The following is a 23,239-nucleotide window of genomic DNA, read 5'->3' as shown; positions in this document are numbered from 1 at the left end:
CCCCTGTATAGCATCATTTAATGCTATCAATGCAGAGGAGAAAAATCATTTCTGCTAGGAAAATATCTCTGAGTGGTTAGCACATTTTCTCCACATTCATGGAGTTCTCTTTGGCCACTTTAATTTCACCCTTTATCCCAGATATTTGCAAATCAGCATCAGTGGAGTGTCTCAGTTGTTCCCACTCAAGACAGGTGTGAGCATAAGATGCACCCGTGATAAGAGGTTAGTCTAGCCCAGGGTCACTTTGCACTCTATGCCCTGAACATATGGGACAGGCTCCTGTCACTTGAGAGTCTGCACAGGAAACATTTTGCTTGGAAAATTAATAATGAAGGGTGGGTCGGGCAATAGCGCACCAGGTTAAGTGTACAGCATGAAGTGCAAGGACCTGTGCAAGGATCCTGGTTCCAGCCTCGGGCTCCCCACGGTGTGTGTGGGGGGATTTGCTTCATAAATGGTGCAGCAGGCCTGCAGGTGTTTATTTTCTCTCTCCCTCTCTAGTTTCCCCTTCTTTCTCAATTTCTCTCTGTCCTATTAAAAAAAATTGGAAAGAATGACCGCCAGGAGCCATGGATTTGTAGTGTAGGCACCAAGCCAAAGGGATAACCCTAGAGGCAAAAAAAGAAAGAAGAGAGAGAGAGAGAGAAAGAGAGAGAGAGAGAAGAGGAAAGAAATACTGAAGGGATACAGTTATTTTTTCATTATTACAAAATACTGTTCAACTTTAGCAGTAGAGGGTTGACGAAATAGCTCTTTATGTATAGTGAGTTGATTTGCCATGTGCACAATCTGGGTTAGAACCTGGCCCTTAAAGCACTAAAGGAAGTTTCAGTACTGTGATATCTCTCTCTCTCTCTCTCTCTCTCTTTCTCTCTGCCTTACTGCATCTCTGCTTCTGAAAAAAAATATTTGAGGCCTTTATTTATAAATTTATTTTGAGCCTACTCCTGTCACACTGGAGGATAGTTTGTTGCTGTGCTGTCTTTTCCTGTTTGTGTGTGTCTGTCTCTAACTGAAAAAGATGACCTGGAGTGGTGAAACTCCTATGATAATTACGAAAAAAAAAAAAGGAAAGAAAATAAAACAGAAGGAAGGTGGGTTACCCCTCTTCCCCCTGGAGCTGAGGCCTGAGAAATATCCAGTTTCACTACTCTGTTTTCTAGTCCTTTTTCCAACTATGACACCATCTCCCCAGACAATAACCTGGGTCCACCTGCATATCAGCTGTCAGGTGCAGACAAAAACTAGTAAAGTCATGGGATCCTTGGAATAGACCTAAAATAGATCTGCTAGCTTTTTCCAAAATGGAGACCCCCCCAAATCTTCATCTGCAATATTCTTGCCTTTAGGTTCATGATTAGTCAACAATTTGTTTGGCTTTATATCTTAACTCTTTTTCAGCCACCAGGTTGCAGATGCTACCATGATGCCAAATGAACTCCCCTGGCCAGGCAACCCCATCACTGTGTTCTGGAGCCCCGCCTCCCCAGAGACCCACCCTGTTGTATGCTTTACATTGGGTTCTAGTTCTCCCTCACGGAGAGAATTAGATCAGTCCAGTTAATTTCGTGGGCCCGCTTGGCCCCGCCCCAAGGAATCCCGCCAGAGTTCCAGAGTGCCAGAGTTGCAGAGTTCGAGAGCAAGAGAGAGTGCTTGCACCACCGCAAAGAGACAGCGGAATTCTGTTTGGTGATTAGTTTGTCTTAGTTTATGAATCGTTGTTCCTGAATAAAGAAATACAGCTTCCCTGCCCAGCCGTTGTCTCCACGTCTCTGTTACCCGCCTGTGAAGCCAACCCGCCCGGCAAGAGCCGCCAAAATTTTTTTTTTTTAATTTTTTATTTAAGAAAGGATTAGTGAACAAAAACATAAGGTAGAAGGGGTACAACTCCACACAATTCCCACCACCCAGTCCCCATAATCCCCCCCCCCCCCCATGGTAGCTTTCCCATTCTCTAGCCCTCAGGGAGCATGGACCCAGGGTCGTTGAGGGTTGCAGAAGGTAGAAGGTCTGGCTTCTGTAATTGCTTCCCCGCTGAACATGGGCGTTGACTGGTCGGTCCATGCTCCCAGTCTGCCTCTCTCTTTCCCTAGTAGGGTGTGTCTCTGGGGAAGCTGAGCTCCAGGACACATTGGTGGGGTCTTCAATCCAGGGAAGCCTAGCCAGCATCCAGGTGGCATCTGGAAAGAGCAGCCAAAATTTTAACAACAACACCCCACTAGGGAAAGTGAGAGGCAGACTGGGAGTATGGATCAACCTGCCAATGCCCATGTTCAGCAGGGAAGCAATTACAGAAGCCAGACCTTCCACCTCCCACAGCCTATAATGACCCTTGGTCCATACTCCCAGAGGGTTAAGGAATAGAAAAGCTTTCAAGGGAGGGAAGGGGATATGGAATTCTGGTCATGGGAATTGTGTGGAATTGTACCCCTATTATCCTAGTCTTGTCAATATTCCCATTTTATGAATAAACAATATATAAATAAAATAAAATAAACAGACTAAAAAATAAGTTAAACAAACCTTAGTGGTGATATTAAATGAAGACCTATACTTTTCTGAAGGCTAATATAGGTCGAATAAATTTAAAGACTAATCCTAGTGAGTTGAAAACTAAAACAAGGGAGAAAAAATATGTTTTAAGACCTGTAAAACTAATTAAGCTTTGTCCCAACCATACTGAAGGATATTTTAGCTGCAGTGGTCTTTTTCACTGTCTCTATTAAAGAAAAACAAAAATCTATATATCTATAAGAAAGACTAAGAGTTTAAAAGGCACCAGAGCATCAGTGAGTTTCTATCATAAACTAAAGAGTGAGTACAATTACTAGTTTCCCACCACTGAGACAGAAGATCATTTCTTCTCCATTTGGAGGCATAAGCTCATCAGAGAGAGTTGTTTATGTCTACATGCTCCCTGGATCCCAGAGAAAGCCAATCAATAGTCCAAGAGGCTCTGTAATACCAACGATGGAGAATGTAGGTTTTGTCTTTATTGTCAGGGAATAGTCAGAGGAGACTCCATGTCCAGCATGAACATGCAGCACAGTATATGAGAGAGAATCTGAGTGGAAAGACTTAGGTAAACAGAGCTGAGAAACTTTCTTTACAAGGAAAGGATAGTACCCATTAGATCCTATAGTTTTCAAGAGGACAACTGGGTGGCTAAGAGGGCACAGAGGACCCAAAGGAGTTTGTAGTAGGATGAGAATGGTACTGAGTTCCTCAGACCTGACATTCCTGATGTACAGACTATGGGAACAAGGCCAAACAGGTGGATTCTACTTCAACCAAGGCCATCAGGAATAGAGGATAGGGAGAGAACAAAAGTCCCATCCACACGTGATGTCAGCATATAATATACCCTGCTTTCCTTCTTCCTTTCAAAGGAAGAAGTGAAGACAGAGCAAGAGTCATGATGAATTAAAGAATTACCCTAAAGGAAGTGAGGCCTGAATTAGCAAAATGCAGTTTTCTACTGACACTGAAAATAGGTCTCTTGAGCTTGGCTACAATCAATGTAGAGAGACAAAGCTAAACACTGGCATATCTAAATTTATGTCTGGAATATTCATGTTTGCTATGTACTCACACTTACATGCTAGACTGAACAAGTATTTGCCTCTTTTTTTTTTTCATAAGACCTTGAAGGCAAACAGACCTGAGCTTGAATTTCACCTCACGCAATAGACTTTGAACAAACTTCTTGATCCAATATTCTGTTTCTTGCAGGTTTGTTGTAAAAGTGAAATGAAATTTAGAAGTTACCTTAAAGCCTGATGTAACCAAGCCCTTAACAAATAGTACTTATTATGATCAAGATAGTGATACTAATAATTATTATCATTATGTGTTTGCTTATTTTGACTGTGTGAACACTTAATAGGCAGAATTTGATTATTTGTTTTACAAAGATCATGGTTCAAATCAACTACCTAACAATATATAAATGCTTACAAACTAAGGGGCCATTCATGCACAAGTCTCCAATGACAGTATTTAAAGTTCTCTCTCTCTCTCTCTTCCTCAGGATTTAATTATTTTATTAATGAGTAAGAGGTAGGAGAGAGAGGAACCCAAGCATCACTCTGACATACGTATTGCCAGGGCTCAAACTAAGGCGCTCATGCTTGAGAATCCAGCACTCCAGTACAGCACCTACAGGGCTTTTTTTATCGTTTATTTTGATTTACTTAATTCTGAGAGTCTGGTCTCAGAGAAGGAGGTGTGCTGTTATAAAAACAAAAGTAGAACCAGATGGGTAGTTCGATGGCAGATTTCTTGCCTTGTGCACCCTGATTTGATCCCCAGCACCACAAACACATAGGAAGTACAAAAGCAATCAGAACATTGAAAGTAGCTGTTCTCTCTCTCTCAAAAAAAAAAAATAATAATAAAGAAGGGGAATCGGGTAGTAGCTTAGTAGTGCAGTGGGGTAAGCACAGGTGGCGCTAAGCGCAAGGATTCGCTTAAGGATCCCCATTGGAGCCCCTGGCTCCCCACCTGCAGGGGAGTCCCTTCACAAGCAGGTGAAGCAGGTCTACAGGTGTCTGTCTTTCTTTCCCCCTCTGTCTTTCCCTCCTCTCTTCATTTCTCTCTGTCCTATCCAACAACAATGATAACAATAATAACTACAACAATAAAAAACAACAAGGGCAACAGAAGGGAATAAATAAACAAATAAAAATATTTTTAAAGGGGGGCTGGGTGGTAGCTATGCGGGTTCTAGTCCCCAGCTCCCCACCTGCAGGGGGGTCGCTTAGCAAGCGGTGAAGCAGGTCTGGAGGTATCTATTCTTCTCTCCTCCTCTCTGACCTCCCCTCCTCTCTATTTCTCTCTGTCCTATCCAACAACAACAACCACAACAAAGGCAACAAAATGGGAAAAATAGCCTCCAGGAGCAGTGTATTTGCAGTGCAGGCAGCAAGCCCCAGTGATAACCCTGGAGGCAAAAATAAATAAACAAATAAAAGAAGAGGGACCATCCTAGTAAAGTACACACATTATAGTGCACAAGGACCCCTGCTTAAGCCCCCAGTCCCCACCTGCAGAAGAAAAGCTTCATGAACAGTGAAGCAGTGCTAAGGGTATCTCTCTTTCTCCCTATCTCTCCTTTACCTTTTGAATTTTCTGTCTCTGTTCAATAAATAAATAATGAAAATAATAAAAGCAAAAGACTAGGCAATGGCATATATATTATCATACTTATAAACCAGACTTAAAGATCCTCATCCCCATCTGCAGGGGGAAGCTTCATAAGCAGTGGAGTATTTCTCTTTTTCACTCCCTTCTCTCTCCCTACTCCTCTCTGTCTTTATAAGAAAAAGAAGAAGGAAAAAAAAAAAAGACACCAGAAGATGTGAAGTCATTGTGTAACCACTGAGCCCCAGCATTAACTCTGGTGACAAATAAATAAAGCCAACAGATTTCAATAGGAGTGATTATCTCAGACCTCAAAAGATTTAATATCTAATCCAACTGCTGTTTCACCTTCACCTAAAAGTGAACATTTAAACTAATCATTTGAAATGTCCTGGTCCAAAATTAGAGAAATAATCTATATGGTAAGGCCCCACTGCTTTTCCCTGAGGGAAAGTGACTTTGCTTTCAAATAGTCTGTTTTCTTTTGCCCACAACCTTGTCCTAACTATCAGAACCTTCCATTTTGTACAGCTCCCAGTAGCACCTTTCCACTTGCTTTGGCATGTTGTTTGATTCATGAATCATTGAGTAAAGATGACTAGATCTTCAAATTTTAAGTGGATGAATTTTTCAAAATTATTTATTCACTGCTGCCAGGGCTGTTTCTGGGAGTTAGTGCCTACATGATTCCACCAGTCCTAGTAACTGTCTTTCTCTTTCTCTATAGATAAAGAGTGAGGGATAGCAAGAGTTAAAGACAGAAAAAGAAGGTGAGACACCCCTTTATCACTTGTTTAGCTTCCTCCCTACAGGTGCGGCCACGTGATGAACAGGGCCTTGAACCTGGGTCCTTATACACAGTAATGTGCATGCTCTGCTAGGCTAGCCACATGCTGCCCTTATTTACTTACTTTTTTTTATTTTACAAAATATTCTTCAGCTTTGGTTTATGGTGGTGTTAGTTATTGAACCTAAGACTTTTGGTGCCTCAAGCATGAAAATCATTTTGGATAACCCCTAAACCCCTAAACAACAACAACAACATCACCCCCCACCCCACCACCTTTTAAACAATACCTCTAGAGTTGGAGAAGTCTGGGGTAAAAATTCTTTTGACTCAGGGTCAAGATCTAAATTTTAAACAGAAAAGTCTGTTTCTAAGCTTCTTACTCCATCATTAGCGAGCGGGTGACCTAGTTTTCTCTTTACCAAGTTCATAGACACCATGCCTAAGGGCTTCACCCCAGTGCTCAGTAAAGAATGGCCTGGTTCTGAAACACATTGGTGAGGTCATTTCTCTAGGGAGCTCAGGGTGGAGTCATAGTGTCATCTGCAGTATGGTGGCTTAAAGGCAGTAAGATATCAAGTGGGACAAACAGTTTAAGAAAGAGGAACCAAAAAGGTAAGCATAGAGCAGATGAGAGTAGGCAACTTAGGGTAGAAAGAAACTAGGAAGTCCATTTTAGGTATGTTCCTAGGGGCCGTGACTTTAGTAATTTTTGCTAGAGCTTCTCTCACTAGGAGAAGATAAAAACATGTTGGGAGCATAGGTCAACCTGCCGATACCCATGACCAGTGAAGGAGCAATTACAGAAGCTAAACCTCCCACCTTCTGCACCCCATAAAGAATTTTTGTCCATACTTCCCAAGGGGGAAAATGTTAGGGAAAGTTGACCAGAAGGCTCTAAACTCCGACTCCATTAGGACCCAGAAAAAGAAGAAGAAAAAAGGAAGAGCATTCAGATGTAGTTATAGGCGTAGGTGCAACTCCGAAAGGAAGAGAAGACAGTTCCATAGGAAAGGAAAATGGGCAAATGTGTATAAATATAGTTGGAGACTTATAGAAATAATAGCCCATATCTGTAACCTTGGGAGAATTACTCATTTTCAATGGAAGAAGTGGGGACACAGACTTCTAATCGTGGCAATGGTGAGGAATTCTACCCCTTTTTTCTCATAATTTTGAAAATCAATATTAAATCACTAAAAAACTTTTTTTTTTTAAAAAAAAGAACACTTTTTAAAAGTTCCACCAGGAGAGTTCATCATCGACATTTTCCTAAGTATCCAAGATGTCTTGCCACACCCTAGGCCTACAAACCTTACACCTCTTGTTCAAGGGAAAGTGGACCATCCTATGTTCACACATTAGAACAATCTCAGTGCAAAGCCTGCAGACAAACCTGCTCCCCAAGTCAAAGCAGATAGTAGTCCAAACTGCTTTTTCACGCTGTACTTAGCAGAAGAGCTAAAATTAAGTCTTTGCTTGATCTTTGAGTGACCGCAATAAAGCATCTAATCTCTTGACTCAATTAACTTATCAGCAAGAGGGGGATAATAATACTGTGCCAGTTTGCATCTGAATGAAGTCAATGACTGCACTGTTGAAGGACAAAGCATTGTGTAAGCACTGCTTGACTATCAAGCATTGGTTTTTCTCACTTGGTGAATCATTCTGCTTATTGTTCACTACACCCATGTCCTCCATTGATGTAAAGTATGGACAACAGGATCTTTGCTGGGCTTCTAGAAAAATCTAGATAGATCTCTGATTCACTTAGATGTCTGCCTTCCAGATTCTGGAAGAAAAAGGAAAGAAAGAAAGAAGAGAGAGAGAGAGAGAGAGAGAGAGAGAGAGAGAGAGGAAGGAAGGAAGGAAGGAAGAAAGAGAGAGAGAAAAACAAAGACAACAACTTTTCCTGATAAAAAGAGTGTTCTTTCTTTAAAGCAAGCGCTTTAGAGATGAAGTCTTAACCAGATGAATGAATACAAATGTAAGTGGCCGGATGTCAGCTGAAGTAGGCTTGCTCTCACAAACAGATATTTCACTTCCTTTGATTATATTGTTGAAAAGAAAAGTTACAAATAGATCAACATTTGGCAAGTACTTTAGTCAACAGAGCTGTATTTCCTCAGTTACTAGTAAGAATGCGTGTTCCTTAACATATATAAATGTGTTATTCAAGTACCCAGAAGTTCCAGCACTTTTTAGAACTCACTGGAAAACTGGTGAGTCATTCTCCAGTCACACTTATAAAAACATGTTGTATATGCTTGTGGAATAAACATACAAAAAGTTGCATATGATGCCTTTTCATTCTAAAGGCCACTGTGACATTTGAAGTCTTGGGAAAGAGTCTGCTTTTTTCAGTTACTCAAGTTTTAACAGGGTCCATGGAATTGCCGAGGAGACTTAAAACAAACTCTGGTCTACTGGGATGCTTGCCAGTTTTACTCTTTGGTCTGGCTGTGGAAAATCCCGGAGTAGATCTAGGAATATCTCGGTTTGGGACAAGTGATTAGATCATCACCACCATCATCTTTCTATGTAGACCCTTCACTTGAATATTATTTCTTTTTCACAGAGAGTTATTTTGAAGGCCTTCTTCGCCTCAGTTCTACCTTCAGTGACTGTAGATCTGAGAGATAAGAAGGTATGACAGAGCATCCTGCAAAGGCCTTTCCCTTTTCAAGGGCCCTTTTCAAGGACTAGGCCATAGTCAAGGATATTCCACTACAACATGGAATTTTTTTTTAAATTTCTTTATTGGGGAATTAATGTTTTACATTTGACAGTAAATATGATAGTACATGCATAACATTTCCCAGTTTTCCACATAACAATACAACCCCCATGAGGTCCTCTGTCATCCTTTTTGGACCTGTCTTCTCCCCATCCACCCACCAACCCCAGAGTCTTTTACTTTGGTGCAATACGCCAATTCCAGTTGAGATAGAAACTGGAATTCTAATCTTAACATTGTTTTCCAAAGTAGAATTCACATACATGCCTTGAGGCAGGAATCTAAGCCTCAATAAAAGTGTATTCTGGAACTGTATACTTAGTTTTTGTCCATGTGAGTAGGAAGGACTATACTTTATATTCTCCTAATTTTCTCAATAAACTCCTTAGTTATAGTCACTGTCACCCCCCCACCCTAATATGTTCCCCAGATTATGCTATGTGAAATCGTTACTAGGAATTTTCTCTTCTAATTAACATCTGTTTAGAATTCATGAGACATAAGGAAAAGTTTTCTAAACTAGAAGATAAACTCATTTGTTTATTCAATAAATAATATAATTGATGATATTCATAGCTGAATTATTCAATGCTTTATGCAATACAGTTTTTCAATATAGTACGTTCATTAACATAGACTAAAACAATGACATTCTAAATACTGAACACTTCTTTCTTATTTTACTTTGTTTTGTTTTATTTTTTCAAGGTGACAAGAGAGTGAGGAGTGATGAGGAGAGGAAGAGAGAGTGACCTGCATCACTGCTCTACCATTCACCCCCCAACCCCAAAACAAAAGTAGGGGCTGGAGATTTTTTAGAAATTAAAAAAATATATTTATTTATTCCCTTTTGTTGCCATTGTTGTTTTATTGTTGTAGTTATTGTTGTTGCTGTTGTTTTGGTTGGATAGGACAGAGAGAAATGGAGAGAGGAGGAAGACAGAGAGGGGGAGAGAAAGATAGATACCTGCAGACCTGCTTCACTGATTGTGAAGTGGCTCCCCTGCAGGTGTGGAGCTGGGGGCTCAAACCAGCATCCTTACTCAGGTCCTTGCACTTTGCACCACATGCTTTTAACCCGCTGTGCTACTGCCTGACTCCCTTTTTTAAATTTTTTATTAGCGGTTTAATAATGATTGACAAGATTGTGGTATAAGAAGGATACAATTCCTCTCATCATAATTCCATATCCCCTCCCCTCCATTGGAAGTTTCCCTATTCTTTATCCCTTTGGGAGCATGGACCAAAGATCTTTTTTGGGGTGCAGAAGGTCTGGCTTCCATAATTACCTCTCTGCTAGACATGGGTGTTGACAAGTTGATCCATACCCCCAGCCTGTTTCCATCTTTCCTTGTTAAGGCTAAGCTCTTGGGGAGGGGAATTGGTTTCCAGGACATATTGGTGAGGTTGTCTGCTCAGGAAAGTCAGGTTGGCTTCATGGTAGCATCTGCAATTTGATGACTGGAAAGCATTAAAATATAAAACAGGTGAGGGGAGGGTATCACACTGGGTTAAACGCACATAGTGGAAAGCATAAGGACTGGTGCAAGGATCCCAGTTGGGGGGCTGGCGATTTGAACTCAGGTCCTCATACATGGCAATATATGCTTTCATTCAACCCTTATTTGTTTGTTTTAATGAAATAGTGAAAGTATTTTTGGTATATTTATTTACTTATATATTTATTAGCTTTATTTATTGGATAGATACAGACAGAAATCGAGAGGGTAGGGGAAGATGGAGAGAGAAAGATAGACACCTGCAGCACTGTTTTACCACTCAAAAAGCTTTTCCCCTACAGGTGGGGACTAGGAGCTTGAACCTGGGTCTCCGTGCATTAGAACATGTGCACTTAACCAGGTGTGACATCACCCAGCCCGAGCATCTTTATTATTATTTTTTTAAATGAGAAACAATGATCCAGAAGAATTTTGCTCAAGGTCATTGAATCCTATATTTATGTTAATATTCCAAAGTCTTTTATAAGCTCTATGATTAGACTTATTTTGTTATTTCAAAGTAATGACTGTTACCTATTATGCACAGAGGTGAGCTTAGCTGCATGGAGAATTCTCTGAGAGATTGGTCGCTAACATCCATCAATAGTTACTCGCTAACATCCATCAATAGTTAAACTCATTAGCTTTAAACCTAAAGAAATATTTTATTTTGCAAAATAATGAACTATTACATGTCAAGGGACATGTAATACATGATCTACAGTCTAAAGGGCAAATGGTCTATCCTTTTCACTTAGGCGAATGCTCTGTTATTTTGTCAAATTGCTCTCTGTAAAGAAACAAAAGAATTTAACTAGGCTGCCTGTTTTGTATCACTTTAACAAATTTTCCTTTTTAAAAAAAAATTTGAGATTATTTAGCAAGAGAAAATAAGAACCAATGGTCCAGGAGGTAGTACAGTGAATAAAGCATTAGATTCTCAAGCATGAAGTTCCGAGTTCAATCTCCAGCAGCACATGTACCAGAGTGATGTTCTTTCTCTCTCACCTCCTATCTTTCTAGTACACAAACAAATAAAATCTTTAAAAAAGAACCAGAGTATCAGTCTGTCATATTTACTGTCAGCAACTGAATTTGAGACCTCGTGGATGCAAGGCCTGCACCCTACCTTCTGAGCCACATTGAGGCATTATCACTTAACCAATTTTCTGCCGGACTGATGATGTATGTATTTGTAGGTATCCTTTTTGATTTAGATTTTCCTTATTTCTCTTTTCTTTCTCTTCTCATAAAGCCTACTAGACATTTAAGTGTTTTACACAGTTGTACCCAAAAAGTTTGCCTAAAATCACTGGATAATCATGTTTGTGGTATACGTTCCCAAAGCTTTCTCTTCCCCTCCAATTCTATAGTCCAAGTTCAACTTCCATAAAATCAGTAACAGGAGACAAAGATTCACTTACTGTTTTTTCTTTTTTAAATATGTCTGGCACTGTGCTAAACCTTTTGTAGGCATCATCTCTTTTTATCCCTGCTTGCAAATTCATGAAATACTAATCATAGTCACCATTTCACAGAATTGGAAAGTGAAGTTCAAGGCAATTAAGTCAGTGGCTCAAGTTCACATTGAAATAAAGAGAACTTCATTTTCAAAGTACAATTTGACCACTTAAGTGCCAATATCAATATGGATAAGATATTAAGAAATCAGAATCAGGCACTGTTTATCTAAACATACAAGCATTGAGTATACTTAGTTAAAAATTTAAATATTTTGTTGGAAATAATTTGGCATGACTTAAAAAAAAAGGTGTGGAGGGGGGAGTAGCAGAGCTTTGACTATGAATCGTCCAGGTGTATCAGACTTGTTTCTTATCCAAATTGCTGTTTGCTTCTTTTCTGGACTCTCACCACCTCTCACATGTCCTGTGTTCTTATTCTATTTTAGAATGATAGTTCTTTCCTCCTTTTTTAAAAAAAAATGGGTAGTGCTGCTTCCATAGAATTTTGGTGAGTCAGTTCAACCTCTCATTACTTTGGTCTCCTACCTCATAAATAAAATATACTGGAGTACTCTAATGTCCTGTATCATCTCTCACACACACAGGGACAAGAAGGGATATAATTCTCCTAAACAGATAGAACAATTGGTAACAGCTGACATGAAGACCTAGTCTGTCTTTAAATCAGCTTAAATTGCCCCTAAATAGTAACTACTCCATTCATGCCATCACAGCTACGTTAATATATCTGCTATCACCTTTCAGTGTAGATTCTATCACTGCCATCATACTTCAAAAAATATTTATTTACCTATTTATTACATATGAGAGATTCACATGAAACAGAGAGAAGGAGAGAGAGAGAGAAGCTTGAACACCACTTTACATACAGTGCTGGAGATGGAACAAAGCCTTAGGCATGCAAGCAGTATGTACTGCTACCAGCTGTCCATATTTCCCCTGTCACTATAATATTTTGTAAGACCAACAAAATATCTTGTCTACCTTAGGACAATTCATTAGTTTAGGTATAAGATGCACCAAGTTATGACTCACCTGTATTTATTTTTAATTATACATGAAAATATTACAAAATCTCAGAATCATTCTTTAGACTAGTTAAATTTTCAGGAAAAAAAAAGAGTCTGGGCAAAATTTGGTAGCTATTACATTTTTAATAGCAAACGGCATATCAGGGCAGAATTAAGACAACTTTCCCCTAAGTGAGCCCTAATTCAAAGCTATTTACAGTTTTTAACTGTGGTCACATTATAATAATATTACAGAACAAAGCAATGTAATGATCTGGAGCATAACTTTTAATACGTGTTTTATTAATCCATTTTTCCCTGTGCTTCATTTAAACTACTGTAAACTATAAAAAGATCTCTGTCTTTCTGCCCTGCCAAGAAAAAGGAGAGTAAGAGAGAGATGAAAGACCAACAAAGGAAAAAACAAAACAAAACAAACAACCACAACAACACAAACCACCAGACCAACTGGAATCTCAGTTTTGAGGAAACACATGGGATTCAAGCATCCGCTGAAGTTTGTAACCAACTGTCACATGTGGCTCTTCCCCTTGGCGTGAATCGTGGATGTCACAGGGCTGGGAGAGAGGTCGTGCGTGCAGGCCAGCGTGTGTGAAGGCCCCGGGGGTGAAGGGGTGTGAACGTGGGGCCCAGGCCACCCGCCTTCCAGATCAAAACCAGGATGGTCTTCCAGAAAGCAGTGGAGCTCCACTGCCTTGGTGGCCAGGGTCTGGGCCAAGGCTGCCTCTGCCTGCACGTAGTGCTCAGCATGACTCAGCGCTGACTCATGTGGAGTCATCCTCCTTCAGCCAGTGGATTTCCCAGTCAGCTGCTTGCTAGCTCTGCTCTAGTCCTCTGAGAATCCTGCTGCTTTGTCCAACCCTTTCCTGCAGGCCAGTCCCCAGTCCCGTGGCTTTAAACTGAGAAGGGCAGATTTTACAGTTTTTGAATCCTGACCAAGCATAGAATTGGCTTTGACTTTAAGAGCTAAATAGTTTTTTTGTTTTGTTTTGTTTTGTTTTAAATCAGAATCTTTCATCAAAAGCTGGTTGGAGCAGATTCCTTTCTCTTTCCACAATGATAACCTCCAGTCAGGTTTTTGTTCTGTCATCCCAAGGGCACATCTTATTTTTGTCCCATATTTTGTGAGGTTATCTTTGCAATATGTTTGCTAACTAGTCCTGGCACAAAACCACAATTGCAGTGACGCAAATTATCTGGTAACTTGGCATCATGTGCAGGCCTGCAGTGGCTTACTGTAAAAATCAGGGAACACTTCAGAAAGATATTCTTATCCACCATCTCAGTTGCTGATTAGATGTCATGCTCATTTGCAGTCTGACAGTCTTTGAAAGAGCCTGGGTTAGATTTAGATTGTAAAAAAAAAAAAAAAAAAACCCGATTGGGTAAGAGCCTGTGCACATTTTTAACTCTCCATGCAGGAGAACAACAAGAGAGTAATATTCCTCCAGCTGTAGTCCACAAACTGCCTGCAGAGAAAGTGTCAGAGATATTTGACAAAAAGGAAGGTTCCTAGACCCCACACCAAATTGCAGACTTAGAATGTTCCAGGGTAGGGCCTGGAAATTCCTTGTTATTATGCAGCCACCAGGGGTACCCATGTTGGTTTGGAAACTACTACCTAGTGGATGAGGGTGTGAGATACCCTGTAGGAGAAATTTTTACCATGGAGCATTTTTCTGTAACACTGGGTTTGAATAGCTTATTATTATTATTATTATTTTGTTATCACTGGGGTTCCACTGCTCTGGACTAAGTTTATGAGAGAGAGAGAGAGAGAGAGAGAAGGGGAGGGGAGGGGAGGGAAGGGAAGGGGGAAGGGAAAGGGGAAGGGGGAGAGGGGAGAGGGGAGAGGAGGAGAGAGAGAGAGTGAGGAATAGATACCAAGCACAGAAATTTCCTCCCTTGTGGTGGGGCTGGGCTTTAATTTGCATTGACTCCTTGTCAAAGCAAATCCAGGTGAATGAACTATTTTGCAGGCTCTTGATTTTGAATTATTTATTTATTTTTCCTTTTGTTGCCCTTATTTTATTGTTGTTGTAGTTATTATTGTTGTAGTTATTGATGTCGCTGTTGTTAGATAGTACAGAGAGAAATGGTGAGAGGAGGGGAAGACAGAGAGAGGGAGAGAAAGACACCTTCAGACCTGCTTCACCACCTGTGAAGTGACTCCCCTCAGACGGGGAGTTGGGGCCTCAAACCGGGATCCTTATGTGGGTCCTCGAGCTTCGCACCACATGTACTTAACTAGCTGCGTTACCGTTGGACTCCAGATTTTGATTTTTTTATGTCTATCAATCATTTTAATTTTTTAAAAAAATTTTGAAAAACGATTTTTAAAGTTTGCTTATTTCTAATTCATCTCTGTTAGCATTGTGGAAGGACCTAGGATCTGACATATATATCATAGAAACATCTACTTGCTGATTCTCTTAGATTTTAATTTTTTTTTTTTTTACCTCTAGGGTTATCGCTAGGACTAGGTGCCAGCACTATGAATCCACTGCTCCTGGAGGCTATTTCCCCCATTTTGTGGCCGCCTCCCGCTATGCCCACCAGCCCTTCTCCAGGTCGGATAAAGAAGAGAAAAGAGGTGGGGGGGGAGGGGGGGAAGAGAGGGGAAGAGAGAAGAGAGTGCTAACAGGAGAGACTTTTATAGGAGAATTCTGGAAGTGGCAAGTCGGGACTGGATTGGCTAGGAAAGGGGGTGGAGAGAGGCAAAAGACTTGCTGGGAAGGTGGAAGCATCCTTAGCAACTGTTGCAATGGTTTTTTAACTGAATTAGCAATACCCTGAGGGTATAACGTGGTGGGGGTCTGTAAATAATACTTGCATGGAAATAGAGTGGTGTGTGGGCCCTGCCAATGTTCAACCACATCGGCACAATTTCCCAACACTTGCTGTTGCCTTTGTTGTTATTGTTGTTATAGCTGTTGTTGCTGTTGGATAGGATAGAAAAAAATGGAGAGAGGAGGGGAAGACAGAGAGGAGAGAAAGACACCAGCAGACCTCCTTCACGCCTTGTGAAGCACCTCCCGCCCCCCCCATGTGGGGAGCTGGGGCCTTGTACTGGGATCCTTGTGCCAGTCCTTGCTTAAATTTTAATTTCTAAGTGCGGTCTTTGACCCAGCTTCAGGGCCACCATCTGGGAAGTAGAAAGAAATGTAGACTCCTAGGTCACCCAGAATGAACTCCTGAACAAAGACCTGAGGGAATTAACAAGTAATCAAAAGTTGAGGAAGCATTGTCTTATAGTCATGCTAAAAGCTGTAATCTGGCTCTGGCAAAAGAAAAAAGAAGAAATAGGAGGTTGAGAAGTGTTGCTTTTCTAGGGCTGCTCTACTAGGGTTTCGCCAATGGAGTGGCTTCAATACAGAGAAATGTATTTTTTTTACAGTCCTGGAGACAAGAAGTTAAAACAACGGGAGCTTACTCCCTGTGAGTCTCTGGATAATGCCTTCTTTCCTTGTGCCTCCTTATTTTCTAGAAGTAGCTGTGATTTCTTGGTGTTCCTCAGCTTGTTAGCTGTATCATTCTCAGTTTTTTTTTTTTTTTTTTTGCCTCTTTTAGCACGACATCCTCCTTTCATATCTCTTTCTGTAAGAACATGAATCAAACTGGATTATCACCTGCCTTAATGAGCTCATGTTCAGTCAGCTACATCTACAAACAGCTTATTTCCTTCTCTTCTTTCTCTCTTTTTATCAATTTTACTGGGGAACAGGAGGGTTAATGGTTTACAGTGCAGTCATTGACACACAGGAACAATTTTTCTTTTTTTTTCTAATATTTTTATATGTTTATTATTGGATAGAGACAGAGAGAAATTGAGAGGGGAGGGGGAGGTAAGAGGGAGAGAGACAGAGAGACACCTGCAGTCCTGCTTCACCACTTGTGAAGCTTTGCCCATTCAGGTGGGGACCAAGGGCTTGAACCTGGGTCCTTGCGTAAGGAACAACTTTTCTTGTGAAGGTCCTCTGCAAAACATTCTCAAACTTAACCTAGGTGCTTTAACATCATCATGCACCAGGACCCCCTCCCTCCCTCCCCAGAGTCCTTTGCTTTGAGGCCTAGTCCAAGTTTCACCTTGCCAGTACCCTATTTCTAAATAAGACCACATTCAAAAGAACCAGAGTTGAGGATAATCAGGATGTCTCTCTGAGGGGACATAAATCAGTCCACACCAGGGAGATTTGGATATTTTATTTTATTTTATTTTTAAATATTTATTTTATTTATTTATTCCCTTTTGTTGCCCTTGTTGTTTTATTGTTGTAGTTATTATTGTTGTTGTCGTTGTTGGATAGGACAGAGAGAAATCGAGAGAGGAGGGGAAGACAGAGAGGAGGAGAGAAAGACAGACACCTGCAGACCTGCTTCACCGCCTGTGAAGCGACTCCCCTGCAGGTGGGGAGCGGGGGTTCGAACCGGGATCCTTATGCCGGTCCTTGTGCTTTGAGCCACCTGCGCTTAACCCGCTGCGCTACAGCCCGACTCCCGATATTTTATTTTTAATAACAGTAAATTTTTTATGTGAGAAATGACAATAAACATAAGTATTATTGGACTGGAGATAATAGTTCAGTGGTAGACCCAGTGCTGTGCCTGTGTGAGATCCTGAGTTTGGACTATGGCAAGACCAGAAAGGGAGCTCAAAGATAGTTTCTAAAAACTCCTGACAATTGTAATGAGCATCTATGTTTGTTTGCCCAGCATTTATCCTCCCTCTCTCTTCTGGGAACACTCTCATCACCCTCAGGATGTCATTTCATTTGGCTGCAAGAAGCAGCATATAAGGAGATTAAGTCCCAATAGCTATTCTGACATTTTCATGAGTCAAAAATATCATGGCAAGAACTTTACACTTAAACATAGTTCCTTGGTGATTTTTGGTAAAAATAAATTAAATGACATTTTTTGAGTGTCCAGTAAGTGCATATTGAATATATTAGTCATTGATTTCCCACTTACCATAGGTAAGGATTTAGCTTTTATTGTTTATGACCTCTAGTAAAATATTTAAGCCTGAGAATATTCTTATAGTCAATGACAATATGAACATTCATGTGTGTGTATTCCTCATCTTTCTTTTCATCTCCTTTTCTCTCTATATCTGCTATATATTTTCTCTCTATATCTGCTATATATTTTCTCTCTGTATCTGCTATATATTTTCTCTCTATATCTGCTATATATTTTCTCTCTGTATCTGCTATATATTTTCTCTCTATATCTGCTATATATTTATTTTCTCTCTATATCTGCTATATATTTATTTTCTCTCTATATCTGCTAAATTCTGACATCTCTGTGTTTCCTTTTCCTTCATTGGGACTGATGAAATTTATGTATCTAACTATTCTGGGGTTTGTTAATTGTTTTGACAAATAAATATTGGTTTTATATTATTAGAATTATATTAATATTCTTCATAACAATTAGTGCAGTTCTTACATATTCCTTTCTGTGATCTATTTTTCCTAAAGTTTTCAGGGTTTTTTTTTTCTCTGTTTTTATGTTTTCTCCATAATTTCTTCCCAGTTTTCAAACACACTAACTGGCTTGTGGAAATATCTTTTTTTTTAAAAAAAAAATTTTATTAGTGACTTAATATTGACTTATAAAACTATGTGATGACAGGGGTATGGTACCACACCACTCCCACCACCAGCATTCTGTGTCCCATTCCTTCCAGTGGAAACATTAGTAATTCTCCTAAGGTCACAGATATAATTCTCCTAAGGTCACAGATATGAGTTGACCATTATTTCTATAACTATCAGCCTATATTTATACATGTTTGCCCATTTTTTTTTTCTGTGGTCCTGCCTTCGTTTCCTTTTTAAGTCACACCTATAACTAGCATTACTCTGACTGTCCTTTTTTCCTCTTCTGTCCCTGGGTCCTATTGGAGTTGGAATTTCTAGCCTTCTGGTCATTTTCCCCTAACATTTCTCCCCCTCTGGGAGTACGGACCAAAATTCTTTATGGGGTGCAGAAGGTAGGAGTTCTGGCTTCTGTAATTGCTTCTCTGATGAGCATGGACAAAACATCTTTTTTAAAAGGAGATTTATTTTATTTATTTGAGAGAGACACAGAGACAAAAGCCAGAGCACAGATCTGTCCAATGTGATACTGAGACTCCATGCAGGATGCCCTACATGGATGGCATGAACTCTGCTAGTTGTCACCTTCCTAGCCTGGAAACTTGATGTAGATCACCAGTTTCTAATACTTCTCCAACTTCTGAATCCATTGCGTACTAGACCTGTTGGATAGCTATCCAACAAGTGACAGTGCATCACAAAACTAGGTTAAAAATCTCAGTTGGTATATTTAACAGCTTTGTTCTTTACCTTATTCACTCCACTCTCAAGATTTTTTTTAAATCTTTATTTATTTATTGGATAAAGACTGTCAGAAATTGAGAGGGAAGGGAGGAATAGAGAGGGTGAGAGATAGGGAGACACCTGCAGCCCTGCTTCACCACTTGTGAAGCTTTCCCCCTGCAGGTGGGGACCAGAGGCTCAAACCCAGGTCCTTGCACATTGTAACGTGTGCACTCAACCAGATGCGCCACCATCCAGCCCCTTGTTTTGTTTTTAAACAGGATTTTATAACTTCATGATTCCACTACAACTGGGGAGGGGGGTTCATTCAAATACAGAGAGAGAGACATGCACAAATGCACAAAAATAGAGAATAACTGGACTATTATCTGCCAGTTTCTCTTTCTTTCTTTCTTTCTTTTTTTTAACCTCCTGGGTTATCGCTGGAACTTGGTGCCAGCACTACAAATCCACTCCTCCTGAAGGCATTTTCTTTTCTTTCTTTTTTTCTCACCTCAAGGGTTATCACTGGGGCTCAGTGCCTCCACTATGAATTCACTGCTCTTGTGGCCATTTTTGCAATTTTATTTTATTTTATTTTATTATAAGCTAGAGAAATTGAGAGAGGAAGGGAAGATAGAGAGAGGGAGAGACAGGTATCTGCACACCTGCTTCTCTGCTTGTGAAGCGACCCTTCTGCATGTGGGGAGTAGGGCAGTGGGGCTGGAACCCGGATCCTTTCCTTGCTTGGGTCCTTGCGCTTAGTACTATGTGCGCTTAACCCAGTACACTACTGCCTGTCCCCATGCCCACACAGTTTCTCCAGATAGTATTTCCTTTTTATTTATTTTTGGATATTTAAACATCAATATGCTATCTATCCATATTTGCTTGCAAATCAAGTATGAAATGACAATGTTTTAGAAGACAGGAAGGGATCCCACTTGTCAGATGCTTAGTCAGCAGATGGCCCTCATTCTTCCTGCATATAAGGTAAGATGAGAGAAAAGAGTCTTCATGTATTTTGGGGAGCCATATTAGAACTACAGAAAACTAAAAGCAAAACCATGTTTTTGTTTTTTTTTTTTTTGTTATCTCTGGTCATGATTTTCATTTCAAATTGAGTCAAAGGCAATAGGTTGAAGATGAGGATTGCAGATTTTGGAGTCCAGATGTCAGCTTCTGAATCTCAGTACTGCCTCTTTGCCAAGGTGAGTGACCTGGAACAAGTTGCTTAGTTTCTTGATAAAACAGTTCGAAAGAGTAGGTTGGACTAGTCTGTACTTTGAGCCCTTGGTAGGAATAATTATCTAAAAATACATTTTTTTTAATAGAACTGCACTTTTCTTTTTTTTTAAATATTTATTTATTCCCTTTTTGTTGCCCTTGTTTTATTGTTGTAGTTATTATTATTGCTGTCATTGTTGTTGGATAGGACAGAGAGAAATGGAGAGAGGAGGGGAAGACAGGGAGAGGAAGACACCTGCAGACCTGCTTCACCTCCTGTGAAGCCACTCCCCTGAAGGTGGGGAACCAGGATCCTTATACTGGTCCTTGCGCTTTGCTCTACCTGCGCTTAACCCGCTGCTGCCGCCCGACTCCCCATAACTGCACTTTTCTGAGTGTACCTTTGAAGTGTATGTTGCAATTCAGAAGGTTTTCTCTGAGTAGAATATAGCACATATGATTATTAGACTCTCATCACATAACATTTTACTTGAACTTCTGAAGGTGAGTGCTCTCTGAAGGACACTGTTCAACCCAGACTTCTGAGATGGGTCACTTTCCATTGTAGCCCTGTTAATCTTCCACTTCATAAAAGCAGCAGGTGGGTTAGGAAAGAGCCAATAGAAAGACAATTCTTGTCCTTCAGGACCAGTGCCAGTGGAAAAAAGTGACCTGAAATGCAGATCTCAGGCTGGACATGATGAAAATCTAATGCTGCAGCTGTTGTCTCTCACAACTGTCACTCAGCATGTTTTAATTTCACAGTTTTGATTTAATCTTTTCTAAATACAGCACTGGATAAATACAGAACAAGATAACAAGAGTTCCCAGCACAGGAGCCAGGCTAGTGTTAACACCACCCCCCTTCCACTTCACCTCCAACCCTTTAGGCTTTATTGTTTGTGATAACTGTCTCTCCAGGACACTACTTTTTCTGTTCCTGAGGGCCAGAGCTTCCGTACTACTTCCCAAAGCTCCCAAGAGTAACAGGAATCACAGAGTTTTGATTTCATGGTGACTTTTTGACCTTTCTTATCATACCAGCCAGGCAGCTTTCCCCAGCCATTTTAAATTGTAACTCAGTGAAGGTTGGCTATGGAGAAGACAAAACAAAACTTATCTTTCAATGATGTAAATTGTTTTTAAAAAAACATATTTATGATAAAAATATTGCTTCTAGTCCTAGATCCCAGTTAACTAACGGGTTATTTAAAATGCACTGTGCTTTTTTCCTTATGAATCCACATTTTAAATGCAAACCCTTTAGTGACTTAGAAGTTTACATTCCATGAAACGCACCTATTCTAAGAGTGCAGTCTTGACAGATGTATATACTTCAGTGAACCATGACTCCTAAATGTCCTCTTCACCAAAGCTTCCCGAATTAGCCTTTCTCAGCAAGCATCCCTACCCCCAGGCCACTGTTCTGCTCTTTCTCTTGGCACACTTAGTCTTGCTTTCTCCAGAATTTCTGGTCAACAGTATTTTTCTCTTCTGTGTCTCCTTAAACTCAGTACCAACATTTTAATATTTATCAGTGTGATTGCATATATCATTATCTAGTTCTTTGTTGTGTTACTTAAGTAGCATTTCATTTTATGGATACCTACCTTTAAAAAAAACTATTTATTTATCAATAGACACTTGGATTATATCCATGGGGGGGGACTATAAGTGAAGCTTCTGTGAATGTATAAGTAATCCTGTGGTATTCTTTTCTCTTGGGCAAGTATTTAAGAGCAAAAGGCTAGATTGTATTATTAAGTCTATGTTTATGCTTTTAAGAAATGACAAGTTTTTTTTTCTAGAGTGATTAATTATATCATTTTAAATTCCTGCTAATAATTTTTCAAACTCCAAGTAACCAACCTCATGTCCTCAAAGATACTTAGTTTTTTTTTTAAGATTTTTTATTTATAAAATGGAAATATTGACAAGACCATAGGATAGGAGGGGTACAGTTCCACACAATTTACACCACCAGAACTCCGTATCCAATCCTCTCTCTTAATCGCTTTCCGATTCTTTATCCCTCTGGGAGTATGGACCCAGGATCATTATAGGGTGCAGAAGGTGGGAGGACTGGCTTCTGAAATTGCTTCCCCGCTGAACATGGGTGTTGACAGGTTGATCCATACTCCCAGAAAAGCACTTACTTTTACCAATTTTTTAAAAATTGTAGCCAGATAGTCTTTAGAGGTGCATTACTGTGATTTTTTTTATTAGTGATTTTAGAATTTATTTGTAACAATGCTTAGGAAGTGTAAATTCTTTCATTGTATTGTAAATATATTGCATATGTCTAGTGCAAGCACCAGTAATTAGGTCATAATGGTAAATTGTTATGCTTAAACATAACAGCTGGTGTATTTGGAGAGATTTACCACAACTAGATTGTCTAATATTTCTGGAGACATTATTTGCCAGGTTAAGATGCCTAGTAACATTCATTCTATTTACCTAATATGGTACAAATATTAAATATTGAATATTTAAGGCACTAGTTTAAAATCTTACAAAGCTTTTTATATAATTTCAATGAAAATTATTTCTTCTTGAGGATATGGTTTCAACCTTCTTTTTAGTGCCAACGAGTATGCCAAATAAGATTTGATGCAAAATGAACTTTGAGTAACCCATCATGATTCATTTCATCTGTATGTACATGTACATTTTAGTATTAAAATTGATTTTGTTGGTTATTCCTTGACATGATTCAGGAGATAATATTTCCATTTTACATTAAAATGTAAATAATTAAATGTGGTACAACAGGATAAAACTCACATGAATAGTAGAATGAACACCAAAAATATGATCCATTAATTTTGAATTTACACATCAGTGAGTCCCAGGTATCTTTTTGTGAACTGTTATTTTGGCAAGAGGTTTGCTGTTTAAACAACTTCAAATGCACATTTTACACTAGTATAAGCTGAGAGTAGGATAAATTTGTTACTGTGGAGGGTTACCCTTTCAAAATCAAACAAATAAGGATTG

The 23,239-nt window shown here is 39.7% G+C and overlaps 1 long non-coding RNA gene across 1 annotated transcript in view; it reads left to right on the top strand.

Annotated features, from left to right (window-relative positions):
• The window catches only part of LOC132541199 (uncharacterized), a 38,316-nt gene extending 15,420 nt beyond the window's left edge, over nucleotides 1–22,896 (top strand). The window contains exons 2-3 of the long non-coding RNA XR_009552369.1: nucleotides 20,138–20,223; nucleotides 22,825–22,896. This is a non-coding gene — a long non-coding RNA (uncharacterized LOC132541199). The remainder of the gene's footprint in view (nucleotides 1–20,137; nucleotides 20,224–22,824) is intronic.
• Nucleotides 22,897–23,239: the final 343 nt, after the last annotated feature.

This window comes from Erinaceus europaeus, chromosome 11 (genome assembly GCF_950295315.1).
Source record: "Erinaceus europaeus chromosome 11, mEriEur2.1, whole genome shotgun sequence".
Taxonomy (NCBI): domain Eukaryota; kingdom Metazoa; phylum Chordata; class Mammalia; order Eulipotyphla; family Erinaceidae; genus Erinaceus; species Erinaceus europaeus.
This window is presented reverse-complemented; position numbering and strand designations above follow the sequence as displayed.